This window comes from Oryx dammah, unplaced genomic scaffold (genome assembly GCF_014754425.2).
Source record: "Oryx dammah isolate SB20612 unplaced genomic scaffold, SCBI_Odam_1.1 HiC_scaffold_29, whole genome shotgun sequence".
NCBI lineage: Eukaryota > Metazoa > Chordata > Mammalia > Artiodactyla > Bovidae > Oryx > Oryx dammah.
The window spans coordinates 104,457,759-104,485,442 of NW_024070213.1; the positions used below are offsets into that span (position 1 = coordinate 104,457,759).

Here is a 27,684-nt window from a genome sequence, read left to right on the forward strand (position 1 = left end):
GTGTATCAAGATCTATTTATCTGGAGAATTCCTAGTTCTATATGGAGAATGAAAGGGTGTGAGATACCAATTTTTAATGCATAAAAACGCATAGAATCGTTTGATTCCAAATTTGCTTGTGTACCCTGTAATTTAACACACTGTGCCTTCATTTACTAATCTGCAACATGGGAGAAAATAGTATCTCCTGGGTTTTTTGATAAGGACTAAATGAGTTAGTATATGTAGAGTGTTTAAGATAGTGCCAGCCATGTGGCAAACACTCAATAAACGTTTGCTATTATCATTAATATCATTGTAATGGATGCTCTTCACAATTTACAGTGTCAAGCATTGCTTACAAAAACAGGATCAAATATAATGCACTTTACATACTTAGTAATACCTACAGAGAATAATAATCTTTCATATTTGTAAAGTCATATACCTTCTTTGGCTTCTGATGGAGAACAGAGGAGAAGCATATACTTACCATTATGCAGTACGTAATCATGCCACATGTCACACCATATACTTGAAAAATATTGTCTCACTGAGCTCTCAACATAGTACTGTATATTAAAACCCTGTCCACTGCATGAATAAGGAAACAGACTCAGAGACACTCAAGAACTTGCCAAGTTAATACAGAAGTACGAAAGCAGAAATTTCAATCCAAGGCTTGTTGTTGGTGTTTAGTTGCTAAGTCATGTCTGACTCCTTTGCAACCCCATGGCTGTAGCCCATGAGACTACTTTGTCTATGGGGTTTTCCAGGCAAGAATACTGGAGTGGGTTGCCATTCCCTTCCCCAGGGGATCTTCCCAATCCAGGGATTGAACCGGGGTTTCTGGTTTGGAAAGACATTTAAGAGGATGTTTAATACAAGTCTCTTAGTGTTGGCTGATAGTAGAAAGTAATCAACTTATCCATCATGGGAGTATCATGCGAAACTTTATGGATTACTATACAGCAGTGAGAATCAACAAGTTCTTTGTAAATATTTTAACAGGAATAGACCTTGAAAAGCCAAAAAATATTCAAAATACCTAATGTATTCTGTCACAACATTACTTAAAAATATTAAAAACTCATTCCTACCCAAAGTATCATTATATACTTTACAAGGATACATTATAAATCTAAGGACAGAAATCAATTACATTAGGACAGTTGCCTATGATGCAAAGGGATATTTAAGCTAGGAACAGAGGTAAAAGGGAATAATATATGAATAAAAGAGGAATTTGTAGGGATCATCCTGAAAACTAGCCAGGAACTAAGGAATATAATTGATCTAACTTCTGTAGCTGGGAGAAGAAAAGGGGGACAAAAGGGAGGTGAGGATAAGAGAAAAGGGGAAAAGGAAAATTAAGGTCATGCCACACATTCTTTTAAAATAGGGATGGAGTTATCCTATATCCTACTTAAGGAATAAAGGGTTTTAACATTCACTAAACTTTTTCTTGTGTTGATGTTAAGATGATTCAAAATGGATGCTTGAGGTTACCTTCAAATTTGCACTTGGTGAATTTCATTTTGGACCAATAGAAGTTAAAGATCTTGTATTTTTACAAATATTTAATGTCACTTTACATTTTTAAGCTCATATATGTTATTGATTCATTCATTTCATGCAGTAATCTTTAAAACCCTTCAGTTTTATTGGGATAAAATCACTGGAATTCTTACAAGAAATTGTGATTAAAGTCCAAAAAAATAAAGTATCCAGTTTTTCAAAGTCTGTATTTTAATAGACAGTGTGCCCAGATGTACTTATTTGAAATTTTAAAAAACTGTATTTAGTTTATGCTAAAAACTTCATGTAATTTTTGAAAGTTTTTCCCAACAGCATTTCAAAATATTTAGAGTACTAATTTTATTCCTGTTGTTTGACAAAATGAATATTATAAGAAGCTCTCTTGTTGAGGGACTATCATTTCATCTCATGGGCTTAGCCTGAACAACTGCAAACCTAGGTGGAGAAAAAGAGGAGGAAAAGGTAAAGGGAGAAGGAGAGGTGGAAAAGAAATAAAAATATATGTATGCTGGGATAAAAATAATAGTGCTTTCATTTATTTAGTTTACTATATGCTTGACAGTGTCCAGAATTTATATAACATAATAATAAACTTTGAGGTCCATCACTATATCCATTTCATTGATGTATAAACTAAAGTTAACTCCTTAAATTGCAAAGTTAATGATAAGAGAAAACCAGATCTGTTTTCAAATGTCAAAATCTCACCATCTCAATACTGAGTCTAACTACAAAGTCAAATCACATATCATAGTACTCAATATTTACACATATTTAATTGAGGGACTAAAGTATAAAATGGAGCCAAAATTAATTATCCAAATGAGTCATTCCCTCAGAACTGGTAGGGACAAAATACTCCAGAGACAACAAACTTTAGTACCCATGGTACCAACAAACTTTAGCTACATGGTACCCATCTTTCATAATGTATTTTCCACACCACAGAAAAGTTAATACCAAACAATATATTAAGTACTTCATATTTCTTTGGCAATGAGATTTTAAATGTCACATTTTCTAGAAAATGCAATGGAAAGCGAACATAGTTATATCTATGTAAATAAATGTTTGTTGCTCAAAGATACTGGAGATTAAGTACATTTATCAAGGACTTCTAAGTACCCTAAAGGTACCTTATATGTGATGGAGATTTAAAAGCATTGTTTAACAAGCACATGACTTATTTCTTAGGACAGTGAAAAGTGAAAGTCGCTCAGTCATGTCTGACTCTGCGACGCCATGGACTTGTACAGTCCATGGAATTCTCCAGGCCAGAATACTGGACTGGGTAGCCATTCCCTTCTCCAAGGGATCTTCCCAATCCAGGGATCAAATCCAGCCACCAGGGAACTTCAAGAATACTGGAGTGGGTAGCCATTCCCTTCTCCAGGGGATCTTCCCCACCCAGGAACTGAACCAGGCTCTCCTGCATTACAGGCAAATTCTTTACCAGCTGAGCTACCAGAGAAGCAGTTATTTCTTAGGACTGAGCATGTATGATGATTATATTAAGGAAAGGAGAAACGAAGATTCAAGGAAATCTCATCTGTGAAGTTATTTTATTTTCAAAAGGAAAACAAAATTTTTCTTTTGAACGAAATCAAGAAGCAAAGAATCAAGAACAACTCTTATATCTCAAGGGCCCTTCATACTGACATTTAACTACAAGTAAAAGGTATCCACTTACTAAGAAATGACCTTAATTCACAAGGAAAGCTACTCAAAGGTCACAAACTGCCACAGTTTATTTTATGTTATTTGAAAGGCAGAATAACAATTAAATATTTCCATCTTGCAAAGGTTCTTCTAAAGAGGAAAATCAAATGTTAGCTCCTTCTGGAAATGTTAAGTGATCTACAATGAATCACTCCAAAACTTTTTCAAAGACCTCATTCAAATATAGTAGTTCTAAGTTCACAGAGTAAGTTTAAACTTACTCTAAAGTATCAACTATTGTAATTTCATAGTGCTTAATATATTTTATAAAAATCAATGCAGGCAGATTTGAGCAATTTTTTCCAGGGTAATTAAAAACTGGAAGATATTTATATTCATTGATTATAAAAAACTTGTTTATATTATGATTATGGCATGCATTGCTCTTTGAAAAATTAACTAATAAGATGAAATAATCTCTTAATTTTAACTACTTAACATTCACACAAGCAATCATACTTCAGGGTTCAGTTCAGTTCAGTTGAGTCGCTCAGTCGTGTCCAACTCTTTGCAACCCCATGAATCGCAGCACGCCAGGCCTCCCTGTCCATCACCAACTCCTGGAGTTCTCTCAGACTCAACGTCCATCGAGTCAGTGATGCCATCTAGACATCTCATCCTCTGTCATACCACTATTTCTGTTACACTGATCCTCTGAACACAGCCACCAAAATCAACAAGGGCTCTCACTTTTTACTTCCACCTTTAGTTGTAATTTACCTTAGAACTTTAATATGTCTTTAGTCCCTATATCAACACCAAGTTCTATGTAAAGATCTTGCGAAATTGAAACATTGAAAAATGCTTTAACTATCATGATAAATTCTAAATTTTGCTTCCTCTAATTCTGAATAACTTGTTTGAAATCAGAATGCTACCACAAAAAGGGGTTACACGTTGAAATCTTGCCAGTTATATAAGCCAGATCAGCTGCAAAAGAAAATAAATATAGGAGTGCCTAGTGTACCTGATAAATGTTTTCCTTCAGATTATAGCCCTATTTTTACACTTCTATATATATGAACTCTTTCAGTCCTCCTAACAAAGATTATCATCCAGTTAGTACTTGACAAGGAAACTGTGCCTTAAAGAAAGGGGCACTTAAAAGCTAACAGAGATAAAAGTTGTGTCTGTTAGGTTCTGAAGTTCTTGTTTTAACCACTATGAAACACCTGGACTTCAGATGTGTTCCAAAAACAGTGTTCACATAGATGTAAGCTAAATAAGTGTCATTTTAAAATATGAGGAATTATGTTAAATTTTCTAATCTCAATGAAAATGGTAAAAAAGAAGCAAGCAAGCAGAAAGAGAAGGAAAAAAGGGCCATGTAACCGCATGAAACTTAAGATAAACGTGAATGTGTTTCATTTTGTTAATGCTTTCTCACTCTGTCCATTAACAAGCATTGTAAGGGGGTCAACTTTTGTAGCCTGGGTTTATACTGATTTCATGAAAATCACTTCACATGATCCAGGGAAATCACAGCGCTTATAAGCCTATAAGGATTTATATTTCCTAAGGTAATTATACATTGGATTATTACAGAAAGAAACATAATGTTAAGTGGGTAAAAAAGGTCTGGTTAAAATGTTAAGTGGAAAAAATAGAAATAATTTAAAGATTATGATTCATATAATACCAGAATACATATACAACATACTTTTATGTAATTCTAATTATAGCAACTTTATAATATACAATTATCTCTCTTGTTCCTCTATCTTTGGTTACTTCAGATACACCTGAAAATCAGTATATTTCTATAAGGGAAAAAGTATTAAAAATGAAAAAATAAAATTTAGTACGCCAATGATTTGGTAACATTGTCTTCATAGCACTGTTAATTAGTATAACATCTATGTGCATATTATAATATCCATATATACAGTTCAGGGCAGGTTTTTTGGTTTTGAGAAATCTAGGATTATTCCTTTGCATTTCACCATGTGCAGTCTCTGTTCTGACTTTGACTACAAGCCACTGCACATCCACAGTTCAGTGTCTGCTATATGAGCTCTCAAGGACCACAGCTGTATGCTGGCAAAAGGGCCTGCGGAACTCGACGAAGCTGAGAGCCACGCTGTGCAGAGCCACCCAAGACGGATGGGGCACAGTGAGAAGTTCCGAAAAAACACGGTCCACTGGGGGAGGAAATGGGAACCCACTCCAGTATTCTTGCCTTGGAACCCCGTAAACAGTGAGGAAAGGCAAAAAGATACAATACTGGAAGGCAAGCCCCTTCCCAGATCAGAATTTGAGAAAACTCCAGGAGACAGTGAAGGACAGAGAAGCCTGGCATGCTACAGTCTGTGGAGTTGCAAAAAGTTGGACAGGACTGAGCAACTGAACAACAGGTCAGGAGGTGTCCTATATGCTACTGGGGAAGAGCTGGAACAATTACAAATAGCTCCAGGAAGAACGAAGCAGTGGAGTCAAAGCAGAAATGATGCTCAGTTGTGGATGTGCCTGGTGGTGAAAGTAAAGTTCAGTGCTGTAAAGAATAATATTGCATAGAAACCTGGAATGTTAGGTCCATGAATCAAGGTAAACTGGATATGGTCAAGCAGGAGATGGCAAGAGTGAACATCAACATATTAGCAATCAGTGAACTAAAATGGACAGGAAAGGGTGAATTAAATGGACAGGAATGGTTGAATTTAATTTAGATGACTATTATATTTACTACTGTGGATAAGACTCCCTCAGAATAAATGGAGTAGCTCTTACACTCCACAAAAGGGTCCAGAATGCAGTACTGCGGTGCAGCCTCAAAAACCAACAGAATGATCCTGGTTCATTTCCAAGGCAAACCATTCAACCTCAGTAATCTGAGTCTATGCCCCAGCCACTGATGCCGAGGAAGGTGAAATTGACCAGTTCTTTGAAGACACATAACATCTTTTAGAATAAACACCAAATAGAGATGTCCTTTTCATCATAGGGGCTTGGGGTGCAAAAGTAGGATGTCTAGAGATACCCAGAATAGCAGGCAAGTTTGACGCTGGAGTACAAAATGAAGCAGAGCAAAGTCTAATAGAGTTTTATCAAGAGAATGTGTTGGTCAAAGCATACAACCTTTTCCAAGAATCCAAGAGACAATTATACAAAAGGACATCACCAGATTGTCAATATAGAAATCAGATTGTTTTTTGCAGCCAAAGATAGAGAAGCTCTATACAGTCAGCAAAAACAAATCCTGGAGATGACTGTGGCTCAGATCATGAGCTCTTTACTGCAAAATTCAGGCTAAAATTGAAGCAAGTAGGAAAAACCACTACCCTCATGGCTCAGCTGGTAAAGAATCTGCCTTCAATGTGGGAGACCTGGGTTTGATCCCCGGCTTGGGACGATCCCCTGGAGAAGGGAATCGCTACCCACACCAGTATTCTGGCCTGGAGAATTCCACAGACTATACAGTCCAGGAGATCACAAAGAGTTGGACACAACTGAATGACTTTCACTTCACTTCAGGAAAAACCACTAGGCCACTCAAGTATGATCTAAATCAAATCCCTTGTGATCATACAGTGGAGGTGACAAATAGATTCAAGGGATTAGATCTGGTAGATTGAGTGACTGAAGAAATATGGACGAAGGTTTGTAACTACAGGAGGCAGTGACCAAAACCATCCCAAAGAAAATAAAAGCAAGAAGACAAAGTGGTTGTTTGAGGAGGCTTTACAAATAGCTGAGGAAGGAAGAGAACAGGAAGAGAAGGGACGAAGGGAAAGACATCCAACTGAATGCAGAGTTCCGAGAACAGCAAGGAAAGATAAGAAGGCCTTCTTGAATGAACAATGCAAAGAAATAGAGGAAAACAACAGAATATGAAAGGCTAGTGATCTCTTAAATAAAACTTGAGTGATCAAGAGAACATTTCATACAAGGATGGGCATGATAAGAGACAGAAACAGTAAGGAACAAAGAGAAGCAGAAGAGATTAAGAAGAAGCGGCAAGGATACACACAAGAACTGTACAAAAAAGGTCCTAAAGACCCAGATAATAATGATGGTGTGATCACTCACCTTGAGTCAGACATCCCGGAGTGTGAAATCAAGTGGGCCTTAGTAAGCATTATTATGAACAAAGCTAGTGGAGATGATGGAATTCCAGCTGAGCTATTTCAAATCCTAACAGATGATACTGTTAAAGTGCTACGCTCACTATGTCAACAAATTTGGAAAACTCAGTAGTGGCCACAGGACTGGAAAAGGCCCATTTTCATTCCAATACCAAAGAATGTTCAAACTACCATACAACTGTGCTCATTTCATGTGCTAGCAAGGTTATGCTCAAAATTCTTCAAACTGGTTTAGTTGTACATGAACCAAGAACTTCTAGATGTACAAGCTGGGTTTTGAAGAAGCAAAAGAACCAGAGATCAGATTCACTGGATCATGGAGAAAGCAAGCGAATTCCAGAAAAACAGCTACCTCTGCTTCACTGACTATGCTAAGGCCTTTGACTGTTTGGATCACAATAAATTGTGGAAATTTTTCAGAGATGGGAGTACCAGACCACCTTACCTGTCTCCTGAGATACCTCTATGTGGGTCAAGAAGTTATAGTTAGAACCAGACATGGAACAACTGACTAGCTCCAAGTTGGAAAAGGAGTACAAGGCTATATGTTGTCATTCTGCTTGCTTAACTTACATGCAGAGAACATCATGCCAAATGCCAGGATCAAGACTGCCAGGAGAAAGATCAACAATATCAGATACACAGATGACTCCACTCTAGTGGCAGAAAACGAAGAGGAACTAAAGAGCCTCTTGATGAGAGTGAAAGAGGAGAGTGAAAAGCTGTCTTAAAACTCAACATTCAAAAAACTAGGATAATGGCATCCAGTCCCAAGACTTCATGGCAAATAGTAGGGAAAAAAGTGGAAGCAGTGACAGATTTTATTTTCTTTGGCTCCAAAATTACCGTGAATGGTGACTGCAGCCATGAAATTAAAAGATGCTTGCTCCTTGGAATAAAAGCTATCATTGACAAACCTAGACAGTGTATTAAAAAGGAGAGACATCACTTTGCTAGCAAAGGTCCACATAGTCAAAACTACAGTTTTTCCAGTAGTCAGGTATGGATATAAGAGTTGGACCATAAAGAATGTTGAACACTAAAGAATTGATGCTTTTGAACTGTGGTGCTGGAGAAGACCCTTGAGAGTCCCTTGGACTGCAAGGAAATTAAACAAGTCAATCCTAAAGGAAATCAATCCAGAATATTCATTGGAAGGATTGATGCTGAAGCTCCAATACTCTGGCCACCTGATGCGAAGGGCCAATACACTGGAAAAGACCTTGATGCTGGAAAAGACTGACAGCAAAAGCAGAAGTGGGCAGCAGAGGATGAGATGGCTAGATAGCATCACCAACTCAATGGACATGAATTTGAGCAAACTCTAGGAGATAGTGGAGGAGAAAGGAGCCTGGCATACTGTGTTCTATCGGTCACAAAGAGTCAGATAGGACTTAGCAACCGAAAACAACAACAATCAGAACCACGCATGGTCTGTGAAGTTGAGTCTTCTCTGGAAAGGCCTTCACTCTAATTTCCCATCTAGGCTCAGAATGTTTCTCACTGCACCTTAATCCAAACAAAACAAAACAAAAAATCTACTTCATGTTCCTCTCTGATAGCAAGGTATTCTCTGTGAAGTTTCTGGTTAACTAACCCACAGGATTATATAATAAATGAAGATAGTAAGGTACTTGCAAATATATTGACTGGACAAGGAGGGAGAATTTGGAAACACCTGACTTTGAGACTTTCTTCAAATCTTACCAGATCCTTTTTCTAATAAGCCTATTACACTGTTGAAAGTAGTCAATCTAAAAGACTTAGTGAATAGTAACTGGCATGCCACAAATAGTGACCCTGTTTATATGAAGTGTTAGCCGCTCAGTTGTGTCTGACTCTTTGTGGCCCCATGAACTGTAGTCTGCCAGGCTCCTTTGTCCAGGCAAGAATACTAGAGTGGGTAGCCATTCCTTCCTCCAGCGGATCTTCCTGACCCAGGGATCGATTCCAGGTCTCCTGCATTGCAGGTAGATTCTTTACCATCTGAGCAACCAGGGAAGCCCATTTATATAAAAGACACACCAGTTTAGTAAAAGCTCATAAGAAATTCCCCACATTTGGCTGATCTCTTAGCCCATGTAGCCATTCAACCGTTACACATAGATTGATAGCAAAATATACAGAGTTGTTTCTGATTTCATAGTCAGAATATAATTGACCCAAAGGATCTCTTACAGCTTGCCTCCATCATAATTAATATCATTTGAGTCTGGTTCAGCTCTAAAAGATGAAGAACCTTTAGAAAAGGTGAGAATTCTAAACAACTCCAGTGCGGGTGGGAAGGAAGAGAAGAGATTAAAAAAAAAAAATTCTCCCTTTTGTTCTTTTACAATCCAATCTCATAAGCTACTTTATTTCACAATGAATCCTGTCATCATTAAATGGGTTCCTGCCATTTAATAGCCCCAGGTTAGATACCAAATATGTGTCACTAAAAGGAAATTTGATGCGGAAATGTAAACCAAAAAGATTCCAAACCTAAGTTTTTAGTTTTATTTCTGTTACCAATTAGATCTGGGTCCACTAAAGTAAATTACTGGACTCTCCCATTTCTTATTAGCAGTAGTAAGTAAACATGTAACATGGGCCAAACTCTGGGCTAGGGGTGCTATACACACTTGGTCCCACACAGTACTGTTGCTGTACTTGCTATACATATCAGCCACCTAGAAGCTCAGAGAGGTTGTAACAACACTGTAAAGACGAGCACAACAGCTCGTGTCCTGACTTCCAGTGCCTCAGTTGGTAAAGAATCCACCTGCAACGCAGGAGATCTCCTGCAAGCAGGAGACCCAAGTTCGATCCCTGTCTGGGTTGGGAAGATCCCCTGGAAGAGGAAATGGCAACCCACTCCAGTACTGTTGCCTGGGAGATTCCAAGCACCAGAGGAGACTGGCTTAGGGACTAACCCACCAAGACCACCCTATCTACCTTACTGTAAATCTGACCAACTTACCATGCCTTTTCTCCCTAAGCATTCTGCCTCTCAGTTGCTCATCAGTAAAACAGATGTAACAATCCTTGCCTAAGTTCAACTCCAGCATTACTGAGGTAATTAAACAAGATAATAGATGTGTTACTCTACAAAGTACATTTCTATGGAACAGGAATGATATATCATTAATAGATCATCATCCATAAAAAACATAACCAGGTAGGTATACCCTTTAATAGTGTATCTCCTATATTCAGTATCTATGGTCATGCTATTGAGAATTTCACTGCCAAACACATCAAGGCCAAGAAAAGAAAACTCAAAGCAACATTAAATACTCCCGAGGCCAGTTTTTTGTGATTTTACTTTGAGAATATCATTAAAAAACAATTCTTTCGGCATGTTCCTTGATCAGGGACCCAGCCATGCCCCCTGCAGTGCAAGTGCTATGTCCTAACCATTGGACTGCCAAGGAAGTCCACAAACCCAGTTTTAAGATAAGAGAAATTAAAATAAATAAATAAATAGAGATTACATTTTATTTTAAAACAGCTGTTCCTAAGATAAAATGCAGTATATATCAAACACAGTACATCACGACACCATGTTATAACCTATATTAACTTCAACATATTAATTTTTGACAGTAGCTTTTAATTCAGCAGGTAGTGCTGAACATGGAAAAGGCAGAGTTAGTAATAGAGAAAAGGGCATTTTAAAAGTAAGAAATGTTCAGTAAAAGCATAAATATGAAGAATAAAATATTTATGTGGTTAGAAAAGTATTCTTGAATGCTAATAAAATTAGCTATTAAATAAAATAAATTTCTAAAAATGTCAATTACCTTTCCTATATGCTCAAATCTTGGGCAACTATCATTTTAATGTATATTTTCAGCTACTATGAACAACATAAAAAAAAGAGGGAGGTTAATTTTCTTTGCCTTTTTTGCTGCTATAGTGCAAACAAATATGAGCTCTTCAAAGGCTGTGCAGCCAATACTTGTATGAGGTATTTGTGCATTACTTGAAAAATATTATATTGATATAAAGGATGATGCTATTCATTTTACAGCCTTAAGCATACAACTCAGAAAGTTCTACTTCCAAACAGCGAAAGGAAGCTAGTACACAGAGGGGAAAATTAAATAGGAAGAAGCAAAAGAGTGAATGTACTACAGTGACATTCTCACATCAGTTGAGCACTTAGAAAGAGAAGGGCTGGGCCATTTTCCTGAAGCTCTAACAGGGAATGTTCAGTGTCCATTAAACTCTCTTTTACACAAAACACATCTACTGGATACATATTAGTTTTAATAACTATTACCAAATAGAAATTATGGCTAGATATGTGGTTTTAGAGGCATAAACCCATATAATGCATTCTAAATGGTGTTGACATTCAGAGGATTTACATGTTAAGTTGATTAAAATCCATAAAGAAGCAGTATTTTCCTAGGCAGTCATCAGGACTGGGGTTACGGTATAGTTCTTTAAGTCTAAAGTGAAAGTGAAAGTGAAGTCACTCAGTCATGTCCAACTCTTTGCGACCCCATGGACTGTAGCCTATCAGGCTCCTCTGTCCATGGGATTTTCCAGGCAAGAGTGCTACAGTGGATTGCCATTTCCTTCTCCAGAGGATCTTCCCGATCCAGGAATCGAACCCGGGTCTCCTCCTACTTAAAAGCCTCGAAAGTAAATATCTACTCTAGGCTCCATTTGGAAAAGCCACAATCAGAACATGGCAGATCTCTGACCAAGTGTTACTTAAGCCTCCTGTTTCTAGAATCGCAGCACAAAACCCAAAGATATGGCACAAAAAAAACCTTACTGAGTATTATCTGCCAAAAAAAAAAAAGAAACACCTTTCTCAAAACTATTGTCCTAAACTATAAGAGCAAAAGAGATTTTTTAAAATCTTCTGCCATTGTTTCCTAATAATACAATTCCAACAGCAGAAGCAATTTTAAATATATTGTGATTGGAGATAAGAAAAAGGCACAACACAGATTTGTATGGTATCACTTAAAGCTCATGTTTTCTTTATGTAAACCCAGAAATTTATCTCTACTTGAAAACTATTTTCAACACTCACATGAATACAGACAATAGCATTCAGTTTTAACCACTAGAGTGAAAACGACTTGAAGCCATCCTTGGAAAATATTCAGGTTATATGAAAACAGATAAGTAGAGAAATGAGGTATTCTATACCAGTATTGCAAATCTCCAAAGCTTATTTGTAAAAAGTCAAAGAGAATAAGCCAAGTGATAAAGTAAGACCATATATTATCAAAATATCTCCGACCTCCTGGTCCCTCCTGGTAGCCATGCGATATATATTTTCAGAAATTTATTTTTTTTCACAAGGAAAAAGAAGACAGAAAGAGAAGACGAATAAATAGCCTGGAGACAAGGATTGAGAAGATGGCAAGAAAGGTTTAACAAGGATCTAGAAGAAATTAAAAAGAGTCAATATAGAATGAATAATGCAATAAATGAGATCATAAACACTCTGGAGGCAACAAATAGTAGAATAACGGAGGCAGAAGATAGGATTAGTGAAATAGAAGATAGAATGGTAGAAATAAATGAATCAGAGACGAAAAAAGAAAAACGAATTAAAAGAAATGATGACAACCTCAGAGACCTCCAGGACAATATGAAACACTACAACATTCGAATTATAGGAGTCCCAGAAGAAGAAGACAAAAAGAAAGACCATGAGAAAATATTTGAGGATATAATAGTTGAAAACTTCCCTAAAATGGGGAAGGAAATAATCACCCAAGTCCAAGAAACCCAGAGAGTTCCAAACAGGATAAACCCAAGGCGAAAAACCCCAAGACACATATTAATCAAATTAACAAAGATCAAACACAAAGAACAAATATTAAAAGCAGCGAGGGAAAAACAACAAATAACACACAAGGGGATTCCCATAAAGATAACTGCAGATCTTTCAATAGAAACTCTTCAGGCCAGGAGGGAATGGCAAGACATACTTAAAATGATAAAAGAAAATAACCTACAGCCCAGACTACTGTACCTAGCAAGGATCTCATTCAAATATGAAGAAGGAAACAAAAGCTTTACAGACAAGCAAAAGCTGAGAGAATTCAGCACCACCAAACCAGCTCTCCAACAAATGCTAAAGGATATTCTCTAGACAGCAAACACAAAAAGGGTGTATAAACCCGAAGCCAAAACAGGAAATGGCAACTGGATCATACTTATAAATAATCACCTTAAACGTAAATTGGTTGAATGCCCCAACCAAAAGGCAAAGACTGGCTGAATGGATACAAAAACAAGATCCCTATATATGCTGCCTACAAGAGACCCACCTCAAAACAAGGGACACATACAGACTGAAAGTGAAGGGCTGGAAAAAGATATTCCATGCAAATAGAGACCAAAAGAAAGCAGGAGTAAAATAGACTTTAAAACAAAGGCTGTGAAAAGAGACAAAGAAGGCCACTACATAATGATCAAAGGATCAATTCAACAAGAAAATATCAAAATTATAAATATATATGCACCCAACATAGGAGCACCGCAATATGTAAGACAAATGCTAACAAGTATGAAAGGGGAAATTAACAGTAACACAATAATAGTGGGAAACTTTAATATCCCACTCATACCTGTGGACAGATCAACTAAACAGAAAATTAACAAAGAAACACAAACTTTAAATGATACAATAGACCAGTTAGACCTAACTGATATCTATAGGACATTTCACCCCAAAACAATGAATTTCATCTTTTTCTCAAGTGTGCATGGAACCTTCTCCAGGATAGATCACATCCTGGGCCATAAATCTAACCTTGATAATTCAAAAAAATCGAAATCATTCCAAGCATCTTTTCTGACCATAATGCATTAAGATTAGATCTCAATTACAGGAGAAAAACTATTAAAAATTCCAACATATGGAGGATGAACAACACGCTTCTGAATAACCAACAAATCACAGAAGAAATCAAAAAAGAAATCAAAATATGCATAGAAACTAATGAAAATGAAAACACAACAACCCAAAACCTGTGGGACACTATAAAAGCAGTGCTAAGAGGAAAGTTCATAGCAATACAGGCATACCTCAAGAACCAAGAAAAAAGTCAAATAAATAACCTAACTCTACACCTAAAGCAACTAGAAAAGGAAGAAATGGAGAACCCCAGAGTTAGTAGAAGGAAAGAAATCTTAAAAATTAGGGCAGAAATAAATGCAAAAGAAACAAAAGAGACAATAGCAAAAATCAACAAAGCCAAAAGCTAGTTCTTTGAAAGGATAAATAAAATTGACAAACCATTAGCCAGGCTCATCAAGAAACAAAGAGAAAAATCAAATCAATAAAATTAGAAATGAAAATGGAGAGATCACAACAGACAACACAGAAATACAAAGGATCATAAGAGGCTACTATCAGCAATTATATGCCAATAAAATGGACAATGTGGAAGAAATGGACTAATTCTTAGAAAAGAACAACTTTCCAAAACTGAACCAGGAAGAAATAGAAAATCTTAACAGACCCATCACAAGCACGGAAACTGAAACTGTAATCAGAAATCTTCCAGCAAACAAAAGCCCAGGTTCAGACGGCTTCACAGCTGAATTCTACCAAAAATTTTGAGAAGAGCTAACACCTATCCTACTCAAACTCTTCCAGAAAATTGCAGAGGAAGGGAAACTTCCAAACTCATGCTAAGAGGCCACCATCACCCTAATACCAAAACCTGACAAAGATGCCACAAAAAAAGAAAACTACAGGCCAATATCACTGATGAACATTGATGCAAAAATCCTCAACAAAATTCTAGCAATCAGAATCCAACAACACATTAAAAAGATCGTACACCATGGCCAAGTGGGCTTTATCCCAGGGATCCAAGGATTCTTCAATATCCACAAATCAATCAATGTAATTCACCACATTAACAAATTGAAAAATAAAAGCCATATGATTATCTCAATAGATGCAGAGAAGGCCTTTGACAAAATTCAACATCCATTTATGATAAAAACTCTCCAGAAAGCAGGAATAGAAGGAACATACCTCAACATAATAAAAGCTATATATGACAAACCCACAGCAAACATTATCCTCAATGGTGAAAAATTGAAAGCATTTCCCCTAAAGTCAGGAACAAGACAAGGGTGCCCACTTTCACCGCTACTATTCAACATAGTTCTGGAAGTTTTGGCCACAGCAATCAGAGCAGAAAAAGATATAAAAGGAATCCAAACTGGAAAAGAAGAAGTAAAACTCTCACTGTTTGCAGATGACATGATCCTCTACATAGAAAACCCTAAAGACTCCACCAGAAAATTACTAGAGTTACTCAATGAATGTAGTAAAGTTGCAGGATATACAATCAACACGCAGAAATCCCTTGCATTTCTATACACTAATAATGAGAAAGTAGAAAAAGAAATTAAGGAAACAATTCCATTCACCATTGCAATGAAAAGAATAAAATACTTAGGAATATATCTACCTAAAGAAACTAAAGACCTATATACAGAAAACTATAAAACACTGATGAAAGAAATCAAAAAGGACACTAATAGATGGAGAAATATACCATGTTCATGGATCACAAGAATCAATATAGTGAAAATGAGTATACTACCCAAAGCAATCTACAGATTCAATGCAATCCCTATCAAGCTACCAGCTGTATTTTTCACAGAACTAGAACAAATAATTTCAATATTTGTATGGAAATACAAAAGACCTCGAATAGCCAAAGCAATCTTGAAAAAGAAGAATGGAACTGCAGGAATCAACCTGCCTGACTTCAGGCTCTACTACAAAGCCACAGTCATCAAGACAGTATGGTACTGGCACAAAGACAGAAATATAGATCAATGGAACAAAATAGAAAGCCCAGAGATAAATCCACACACCTATGGACACCTTATCTTCGACAAAGGAGGCAAGAATATATAATGGAGTAAAGACAATCTCTTTAACAAGTGGTGCTGGGAAAACTGGTCAATCACTTGTAAAAGAATGAAACTAGATCACTTTCTAACACCATACACAAAAATAAACTCAAAATGGATTAAAGATCTAAACATAAGACCAGAAACTATAAAACTCCTAGAGGAGAACACAGGCAAAACACTCTCCAACATAAACCACAGTAGGATCCTCTATGATCCATCTCTCAGAATACTGGAAATAAAAGCAAAAATAAACAAATGGGATATAATTAAAATTAAAAGCTTCTGCACAACAAAGGAAACTATAAGCAAGGTGAAAAGACAGCCTTCAGAATGGGAGAAAATAATAGCAAATGAAGCAACTGACAAACAACTAATCTCAAAAATATACAAGCAACTTATGCTGCTCAATTCCAGAAAAATAAATGACCTAATCAAAAAATGGGCCAAAGAACTAAATACACATTTCTCCAAAGAAGACATATGGATGGCTAACAAACACATGAAAAGATGCTCAACATCACTCATTATCAGAGAAATGCAAATCAAGACAACAATGAGGTACCATTTCATACCAGTCAGAATGGCAGCGATCCAAAAGTCTCCAAGCAATAAATGCTGGAGAGGGTGTGGAGAAAAGGGAACCCTCCTACACTGTTGGTGGGAATGCAAACTAGTACAGCCACTATGGAGAACAGTGTGGAGATTCCTTAAAAAATTGCAAATAGAACTGCCTTATGACCCAGCAATCCCACTGCTGGGCATACACACTGAGGAAACCAGAATTGAAAGAGACACATATACCCCAATGTTCATCGCAGCAGTTTTTAATAGCCAGGGCATGGAAACAACCTAGATGTCCATCAGCAGATGAATGGATAAGAAAGCTGTGGTACATATACACAATGGAGTATTACTCAGCCATTAAAAAGAATACATTTGAATCAGTTCTAATGAGATGGATGAAACTGGAGCCAATTATACAGAGTGAAGTAAGCCAGAAAGAAAAACACCAATACAGTATACTAACGCAAGTATACGGAATTTACAAAGATGGTAATGATAACCCTATATGCGAGACAGCAAAAGAGACACAGATGTATAGAACGGACTTTTGGGCTCTGAGCGAGAGGGAGAAGGTGGGATGATTTGGCAGAATGGCACTGAAACATGTGAAAAAAAAAAAAAAGAAAGAGAAGACGAAATGTTTATTACATTTCTTTATTAAACATACTCCCAGCTGTAAAACACAGAGCCCCACACACTGTAAGACTAAGTTTCTTCCACCATCCAGGGTAAGAATGGCACTCACCAAGAAGTTTCTTGACACCTCAGTTCTCTGTTCTAGTCAAAATTTGACAATCATCTTGTATTAACCTTCTTCCTAAAACTTACAATTCCTAGAAAATTCTAATTAAAATGTATCCCTATATTACTCTAGGAAAAATATTAACACTGATAATTTAAAATAATATCCCATAATGTTTTACATGAAGGAATTGAATTATGCTCTTTAAAGTGACTGAATAAATGTTCAGAATGGCAGCCAGTTTACTGAGATTTAGACACCTAAATACACGACTCAACAAAGGACCTAATATAGTTCTGCCCTCCAGAAGGGTTTCGTTTGTGTTTGTTTGTTTCTACTATTTAATCAAGCTATATTGTAGCGTCTTACTTGGAAACAATATTATCATTTTTAAATAAAAACTTTTAGCCTTTGGTTCTTATTTAATTTTTTAGCAAGCATCTATGTGTGTTTTCTACTAGATTTCCTAGATAGTAATATTTAGATTTTTTAATTAATACTAATATGCAAGACTAAAAAGAGAGATTTCTAATTTAACACTCCTATGGATAAAAAAGGACTTACACTTTGTTTTCCCATTGAATTATACATATAAAGTCTCCTAAATCCAAGTGTTTTTTTCAATAATCATATGATTTGAACATCTCAGATTTTTCCATAATCCCTTAAGACTTAACTGGAATTTTCCTTTACTTCCATGGGAACAAGTACAGGTGTGTGTGATTAATAAGGATAAAACTGAAAAATGTGCCTTACTGAAAATCTGCTATATTTTTGACATTATCTGTAAGTATATTACAACAGAAAATGAACATATTTTAGCTCTTTAGCCTTCTGTGTTTTATAAGAGTCAAATACCTGAAATTTGATTTTGTCTAAAACTTTAATACATTTTTTGACTGACTTTAGCAGTTTTGTTCTCTTTTGTTGAAGGAGAACTTAAAATTTCAAAAATATTAGCTATGTCTTAAACTCTATTCTCAAAAATAATTTCTAACATAGCTAACCTATTTCTTAATAGATGCCAGATTTATGTTTATTTCTTAGGCGTTTCTCTTTCTGGCGGTAAAACTCTGTGGAGAGATTCTCTCCTTATATAGAACACATAAAAATGCAATCCCAAAGAAACGTAATGCCAAAGAATATTCAAACTACTGCACAACTGCACTCATCTCACACACTAGCAAAGTAATGCTAAAAATTATCCAAGGTAGGCTTGAACAATACGTGAACCAAGAACTTCCAGTAATTCAGCTGAATTTAGAAAAGGCAGAGGAACCAGAGATCAAAATGCCAACACCCACTGGATCATAGAAAAAGTAAGAGAATTCCAAAAGACCATTTACTTCTGCTTCATTGACTACTCCAAAGCCTTTGATTGTGTGGATCACAACAAACTGTGGAAAATTCTTCAAGAGATGGGAATATCAGACCACCTGACCCACCTCTTGAGAAATCTGCATGCAGGTCAAGAAGCAACAGTTAGAATCCGACATGGAACAACAGACTGATTCAAAATTGGGAAAGGAGTATGTCAAGACGGTACATTGCCACCCTGTTTATTCAACTTCTATGCAAAGTACATCATGCGAAATGCAGGACTGGATGAAGCACAAGCTGGAATCAAGATTGCCGGGAGAAATATCAATTACCTCAGATATACAGATAACACCACCCTCATGGCAAGAAAGCAAAGAGGAACTAAACAGCCTCTTGATGAAAGAGAAAGAGCAGAGTGGAAATGCTGGAATAAACTCAATATTCAAAAGACGAAGATCATGGAATCTGGTCCCATCACTTCATGGCAAATAGATGGGGAAACAATGGAAACAGTTAAAGATTTTATTTTCTTGGGCTAGAAAATACTGCAGATGGTGACTGTAGCCATGAAACTATCAGACACTTATTCCCTGGAAGAAAAGCTATGACAAACCTAGACAGCATATTAAAAAGCAGAGACATTACTGTGCCAACAAAGGTCTGTCTCATCAAAGCAATGGTTTTCCCAGGAGCCATGTATGGATGTGAGAGTTGGACCATAAAAAAAAGCTGAGCCTCAAAGAACTGATGCTTTTGAACTGTAGGTTTGGAGAAGATTCTTGAGAGTTCCTTGGACAGCAAGGAGATCAAACCAGTCAATCCTAAAGGAAATCAGTCCTGAATATTCATTGAAAGGATTGATGCTGAAGCTGAAGCTCCAATACTTTGGTCACCTGATGTGAAGAGCTGATTCACTGGAAAAGACCCTGATGCCAGGAAAAGAGGAGAAGAGGACGACAGATGATGAGATGTTGGATGGCATCACCTACTCGATGGATATAAGTTTGAGCAATCTTCTGGAGCTGGTGATGGATAGAGAAGCCTGGTGTGATGCAGTCCATGGGGTTACAGTCAGACATGACTGAGTGACTGAACTGAACGGAAAAATGCTAGATAGAAAATGTAAGTATTTGTCAATGAATGTCTTAATTGATGGGCTTCTCTTGTGGCTCTGCTGGTAAACAATCTGCCTGCAACGTGGGAGACCTGGGTTCGATCCCTGGGTTGGGAAGATGCCCTAGAGAAGGGAACGGATACCCACTCTGGTATTCTGGCCTGGAGAATTCCATGGACTGTATAGTCCATGGAGTCACAAAGAGTCAGAACGGCTAAGCAACTTTCACTTGGTATTAATTGATGGGACAGTAAGGGGAATCCTCAAACCTAGAAATGATCAAAAACATGAGTCCAGAAGGTTAATAGGTTCTGAAGATGGCATTCACCCTGTGTAAATTTGCAGAACTAAGAGGAATCAGGGCTTGGGATTTAATTGGCTTCTAAAGAGAGGTTGGATAAGAGAAGCCACACAAACTTAAGCCTTGGGAAGAGAAGCACTGGTCCCACTCAGGAACATGGGTGAAAAATTTAGAAGAATATAAATTGGATAATACATAGTTAGTAATTCTTGGACATACTCTAGGAATGCAAAGTAAGTTCAACATTAGAAAATCTATTAATATAAATCATTAACATAAATAGATTAAGTGGGGAAAATGCCTATCATTATCAATATTAACTCACAGAAAGAAAACCTAGACTAGAAATAAGAGGAAAACTCTGATAAAAGCTGTCTACTGAAAAATATAAAATGCACATAATTAATGGTGAAACATTTAAAACATTCTTTCTTAAAAAAGAATGAAATAAAAATCCACTGTCATCACTTCTGTTTGACATTGTAATAGAGAGTCTAGCATAAAATAAGAGAACACAAGTGAAAGCAACAAAACTGAAATAAAAAGATGTATGGGGGTGGGGGGTCATCAGTGATTCTGGTAATAGCTTATTCTCAATATGCAAAATGTATTATTTGTATCAGTGGTTTCCTTTAAGTGGTTCAAATACAAGGGATGTGGATGTATTTCTCAATGAATGAAATATTTCATATATATTTAACAAAAGAGAAGCAAAGAAATGCTAGAATATTTTAAGAATGAAATACAAAAACTAATATGGAAATCAGAATAATATAACTTCATACTTCTTTTAATTATATGTGAGTGTGTTTCTTTGAAATATAACCACTAGTAAATATATTCAATCTATGGCAACACTAATTTTAGGGTTAAAGGCTTTCAAACACCCATACAGATTCTGTAAGTTTTGTTATGGTAATCCCAAAGACACAGTGATATGTCACCTACTTTATTGTTAATACACAATAAGACCATTTTTACTGAATCTGTTGTGTTGTCTTTTTTTCTTCCCTGAAAAACTGTACTTGCAGGCATTAGAACTGGAACCAAAGTAGATATTTATGTGCTACTCTGTTCTTAGAGGAAACCATATGCTTTTGAACTACTGTGACTTACTCCATGTCAATGAGAAACCACAGTTAACTTACTCAAGAATCAAATATTTAAAAGGTGCCTTAACAATTTAGGATTTTACTTTTCAAAAATCCTTTGGTTGAGATTTTCATTTCAATGAGACATTTTCATTTCATTCTTGTCAACCCCCTTATTTTTCCTTTTTCTACTCAGAAGAGACAAATTAAGAAGAAGAAATACAGGATTTCCAGTTCAAGATGGCAGAGTAGAAGAATGTGTGCTCATCTCCTCCTGCAAGAGCACCAGAATTGTTCCTATCTGTTGAACAATCATTGACATGAGGACACTAGAACCCACCAAAAAAAGATACCCTATGTCTAATGACAAAGAAGAAGCCATAACAAGATGGTAGGAGGGGCTCAATCACAATAAAATCAAATCTCATACCTGCCAGGTGGGTGATCTACAAACCGGAGAACAATAATACGGAAGAAGTTCTCCCACTGTTGTGGAGGTTCTGAGCCCCATATCAGGCTTCCCAGACTGGGGATCCAATAAAAGGACTGGGAATTCCCAAGGAATCTGACTTTGAAGGCCAGCAGGATCTGATTACAGGACTTCCACAAGACTGGGAGAAACAGACTCCATCCTTGGAGGGTGCAAACAAAATCTCACATGCACTAAGACCCAGGAGAAAGGAGCAGTGACCCCACAAAAGACTGAACCAAACTACTTGCTAGAATTGGAGGACCTCTCATGGAGGCATGAGTCAGCAGGCTTCCCACACAATTGGGGAGCTGGCAGGAGCAGTCCTGGAAGGGGCCCCATGGCATAAGTCCCCTTGGAGGTTGCCACTAACCCTACCATGGACCCCATAGACCCCAGGTCTGGGTCACTTCAGGCTAAACAACTAACAGGGAGAGAGCACAACCCCAATCATAAGGAGACAACTGGATTAAAGCTTGACTAAGCACAGCCCTGCCCTCTAGAGCAAGACCTAGTTTATCTCACCACTAGTCCCTCCCATCAGGAAGGGTACACAAGTCTCTCAGGCTCCTCCATCAGAAAGCAGACAGAAGAAGCAAGGAGAAGCACAATGTCACAGTGGCTAGAACAAAAATCACATAAGTCACAATGAAAAAGCAGAAAGTTATGTCGCAGATGAAAAGACAAGATAAAAGCCCTGGGGTGGGGGAGTGGGTGGAAATGAAGTGGAGATAGTGAACCTTCCAGAAAAAGAATTCAGAATAATGATAGTGAAGATGATCCAGGACCTCAGGAAAACAATGGAGCAGATTCAAGAAATGTTTACAAAGACCTAAAAGAGCTAAGCTTCCCTGGTAGCTTAGATGGTAAAGAATTTGTCTGCACCCAGGTTTGATCCCTGGGTAAGGAAGATGCCCTGGAGAAGGAAATGGCAACCTACTCCAGTGTTCTTGCCTAGAGAATTCCATGGAGAGAGGAGCCTTGTTGGCTACGTTGCATGGGGTGGCAAAGAACTGGATAATGACTGAGCACCTAAGCATACACACATGCAAAAGAACTAAAGAATAAACAAACAGAGATGAATAAATACACCAGAAGGAATCAAGAGCAGAATAAATGAAGCAGAAGAATGGATAAATGACCTGGAGAATGGAATGGTGGAAATCTCTGCCACAGAACATTGAAAAAAAATGAAGACACCCTAACAGACCTCCAGAACAACATTAAACACACCAAATATTCACATTATCGTGCTCCCAGAAGGAGAAGAGGGAGAGAAAGGACCTGAAAAAATAAGTGAAGAGATAATAGCTGAAAACATTTCTAACATGGGAAAGGAAATAGTCAACCAAGTCCAAGAAGCACAGACAATCCCCGGCAGGAATACACTGAAACACATAATAATCAAACTGACAAAAATTAAAGACAAAGATAAATATTAAAAGCAGCAGGAGAAGATGACAAAGAACATACAAGGGATATCTCCCAAAAGGTTATCAGCTGATTTCTCAACAAAAACTCTACAAGTCAGAAGGGAATGGCATGATATATTTAAAGTGATAAAAGAGAAGAAACTACGACAAAGAATACTCCTCCCAGCAAAATTCTCGTTCAGATTTGATGGAGAAATCACAAGTTTTACAGACAAGCAAAAGTTAAAGAGAATTCAGCACCACCAAGCCAGCTTTACAACAAACACTAAAGGAACTTCTCTAGGCAGGAAACACAAGAGCAGGGAAAGATCTCCACAAAATAAACCCAAAACAATTAAGAAAATGGTAATAGGATCATACATATTGATAATTACCTTAAATGTAAATGGATTAAATGCAGGAGCGAAAGACATCAACTGGTTGGGCAGATGAAAATCTGTGCATGCATGCCCTTCCACTTCCCACATCACTCTACTTAACCCCTCACACTGTATGTATTTTGTATTGCTAGGTAATCACGTTCCCATTATGGCTTGCAATTTTAATGATCTTTTATTTTCTGTCTGGCTATTGATTGTGAAAACTGATAAACATCTTCTACTATTGTGATTTTTGATTAGTACAATAATTGTATCACGATTGCTCAACAGAAAATAACAGAATCCTACATCACTTAAAAAAAGCAGCAGCAGCAGAAGAAACACAGAATTTCTTTACCCTATGGAAACCTTATTCCACTTTGTATTGTTTTTCTCTCAATCAGCCTTTTGGGGAACTTTTTGCTAGCTATCTCCTACCACATCTCTCTATCAAAAATGAAAATTTGTATTTTATAGCTTTTTAACTCAAGACAGTCAATATTATAAAATATTATACTGGTTTTCCTTCTTGACTTAACTGCTAAATTTTATTTTTCATAAAAATCTGAACCTCTGAAATTTTCTCATCTTACCTCAGAAGTATTGCAACTTGACAAATAATCTAAGAAATATAATAAGAGTCATTAAACAATCTCAGAGTTAGCTGGTTAACTGCAACATACCACAGTTAAAGAAGACAGTCAATTAGAGGTAATCAAAAACTTAGATCATAAAATCCACAGTGAATTAGTCAAGTTTCACATGACTTGGTGGTTTAGACTTCACTTAAATTATGATTTTTTTCCTACATAAAATGATATTCCTTGCACATACTTGTTTCTTGAAATCTGCAACCATGTGAAGCTGACATAGTACTATCAATTTCACAGAAATCGAGGAAAAAAGAAAAACTGTCAAATGTTGCACAGCTGAAACAATTATTTAATTTCTGTTTTTCTATATCTAAACGGACAATATTTGTTATCTGCATAAGGAGGGACTGAATACAGGAAATATAGGGGGGCCGCCGTCTCTGGGGTCACACAGAGTAGGACCTGACTGAAGCGACTTAGCAGCAGCAGCAGCAGCAGCAGCAGTAGGATGTGTGAATAATCACCTTTGTAATTTCAAATATGTGGTCATTTTACATAATTTTACATATTTATATCAGAAAAGAGCATTAAAATAAATGTTATCATGCTAAATTTTCCTTGGATGAACCCTGCTTCATTAATCCTAATATTTTCAGAAATTGTTTCCAAACAAAAAAATCACAATCATGTTTTGTAAGGCAAATTGCTATAGAGTTAATAAACCAACCATTCTAAAGAGCTGATTTAATTTTTAATTTATAACTTGAAAACCTGTAAATGCTTTTTAGCACACTAAATATGCTGCCCTTATGTTATCATTATCATCCTTTTTTATGTATATGAGTTCACTGATCTGTTTATCCGTAACAACTTTGTTAGTCTCTGCTTATGACCATAATTAATTAGGAAGTCAGCAAATAGGTGGTTTAGGGAAAACTGGTGATGCGTTTGAGACGCAGACAAACCACCGAGGTGGAGAAGTCCTACAGTCACGGGGAAAGTAACTTGGAAATTCAATGACACATTTATTGACTCCATACTAATATATCCCAAGTAGTGTTCTGGATTCTATACAGAAATGAAAATGAAGGCACACTTTGGATAGAACCTTGCAGAATGAATAAATTTTAAGAGGAGGCAAAACCATACATGAGACAGCTGTGGAAATGAGAGAAAGATAGTCAAATTGTGTAGTGTGCCTTGAAAGCCCTAGTAGCAGAGATCAATGGTGCCAAATTCCGTAAGAGCCAAAGACACATGGGAATTTAGATAAGGCCAGAGGCCAAGAAAGAAAAGTCACACATTTAACCACTTTGTAATGAATTAAGAAATGCTTTTTCCAAGCAAATACTTATCAATATAGTATATAAAACACAGTGCTTTAAACACACACTAAAAAAACCCAACTTTTAAATATTATTATATTTAAATAATATAAATATATTGACTTGTTCATTAAATAATGAGCTTGCTTATTAAAGCAAAGAAAATTTCCTCCTTCCTAAGCACAAAAATGAAAGAGTCACTGTAAATGAGCAAACTACAGCAATCAACTATGTCTCGTATTTTCCTGACATTATCAACCACATAATGAGATAGGACTTGTGGTTTACATAGTCCAAATCAGCTATCATTTCTCTACTATCCAGATTTAAACCATAAATTAGCAGCACACTCACTATAAGACAGGCTCTACTCATCATTTGCATCCAATCAGTTAATGACTGGCAGCTGTCTGTACGACCCATTACTGAAGGCAGCAGCTTTCATGTATAATGCTTCATGAGGCTTAAAATCATATTCTATTGAAGTAATAGTAGACTGAAGTACTCCAAAATTTGCAAAGGCTTTCAAAGGCAGAAAAAAAAAAAAAAAAAAAAACTAACTCAATGAAATAACTATAATCTCAAACACAGTTACATAAGACTGGCTTTAAAGCATTTCTAATCTTTGGCTAGGCTCAAATAACATCACAGACTAAGAAAAACCTCTTAAAGAAGATGACTACCAGTCTCATAATTGCTAAGGAACTCACTGGAGCCAGAATATTTATTAGCATGTTATAAATAGAAAAAATTCAGGAACCTGGATTTTAAAAGTTTTGCCTCGTATCAAAATGGAAGCATATGTCACAGAAGGGACTCAAAGGGACTCAAGGAGTCCCAAACTAACTCCACTCCCAATTCTATCCCCCTTATAATGAAACATGCCTTAGTATGGAATAGGAAGGGTTAATTTTAAACCCTTCTTTTGTTATTATAAACATACATAATGGCCTGCCTCAGGGAGATAACCGGAGTCAACCACCTGTGAAGGACATTTTCAAGGACTGAATAGTCTTTTTACTTTGTTTCCTCACCTCCCCTCCATCTCTGATCTATGAGAAAACCTGGCAACCAGGCCCTGAAAAGATGATTATTTTGAGGTGCTAGCCTGCTATCTTCTAAGTCAGCTGGCTCCCCGATTAAAGTCTCTTCCTTGCCTCAACACCTCCTCTCTTGGATTTATTGGCCTGTTGTGTGGTGAGCAGAGCGAGCGTGGACTTGGTAACAGGATGTGGTATATCAACAACATATTTTACACTTTCGTTTCCCTTAATAAGTACACATCTTATCTCTAAATAAGTTCTAAAATTTTTTAAGGAAGAGGATTACAACTGACATTTATTCACCAGTGTACTCACTTAAAAAGAACCCTCTCTCTTCTAGGCACTATCCTAGTAGCTACATACATAGCATTAAAAAAAAAAAAACACGCAAAACTCCTTGTCTTCTTTTGTCATGCATTATACTTTACACTAAACAACACATTCAAACAATTAACACAGAAATAAGGAAAATATAGTCTGTCAAATGGTCCTAAATGTCATGGGAAATACAAAGTATGGAAAGAGGACGGGGAATGCTAGACAAAGCAGAAGCAGAAGGGTAGCTGCAATTTTACAAAGAGCAGACAATTTGACATTAAGCACCTTACTGATAATGCAACGTTGCACCGAAGACCTAAAGGAGTTGAGGGAGACTATCTCAGGAAACACATTCCAAGAAAAAGCAGTAACAAGTGCCAAAGGTCTGAGGCCAGGGTTCCCCTGGCATAGAGAGGGCACAACATATGGGCCAGTAGGGCTGGAGTGAAGCAAGCGAAGGCAAGGCTGGGAGACTACAGTGTCCAGTCTCTGCCTGTGTGCTTTTGAGCTGGAGAGAAATGGGTGCCAGCGGAGCACTGCGGGCAGCGAACACCACAGTCCAGTTTATGTTTCAAAAGAGTCATCAGGGCTGCTGACGAAAGGTCGCTGCCGAGGATGGGAAAATGGAAGCAGGGGTTCAACTCAGATGTATAAAAAGCTTGGAACTCCTCATTCCCATCCTTACAAATGGCAAACTCAAGGAAAACCAGCTGCAAACAGATGAGATTACCGGGGGAGAAACTGAGAGGAATAAGTAACTGGCAATAACCTGCTGAAGGCTGAAGGCTGAAT

The 27,684-nt window shown here is 37.0% G+C and overlaps 1 protein-coding gene across 1 annotated transcript in view; it reads right to left on the reverse strand.

Moving 5' to 3' along the window:
• Positions 1–27,684, reverse strand: part of TMTC2 (transmembrane O-mannosyltransferase targeting cadherins 2) — a 434,311-nt gene that overhangs the window by 190,225 nt on the left and 216,402 nt on the right. The window lies entirely within an intron of this gene.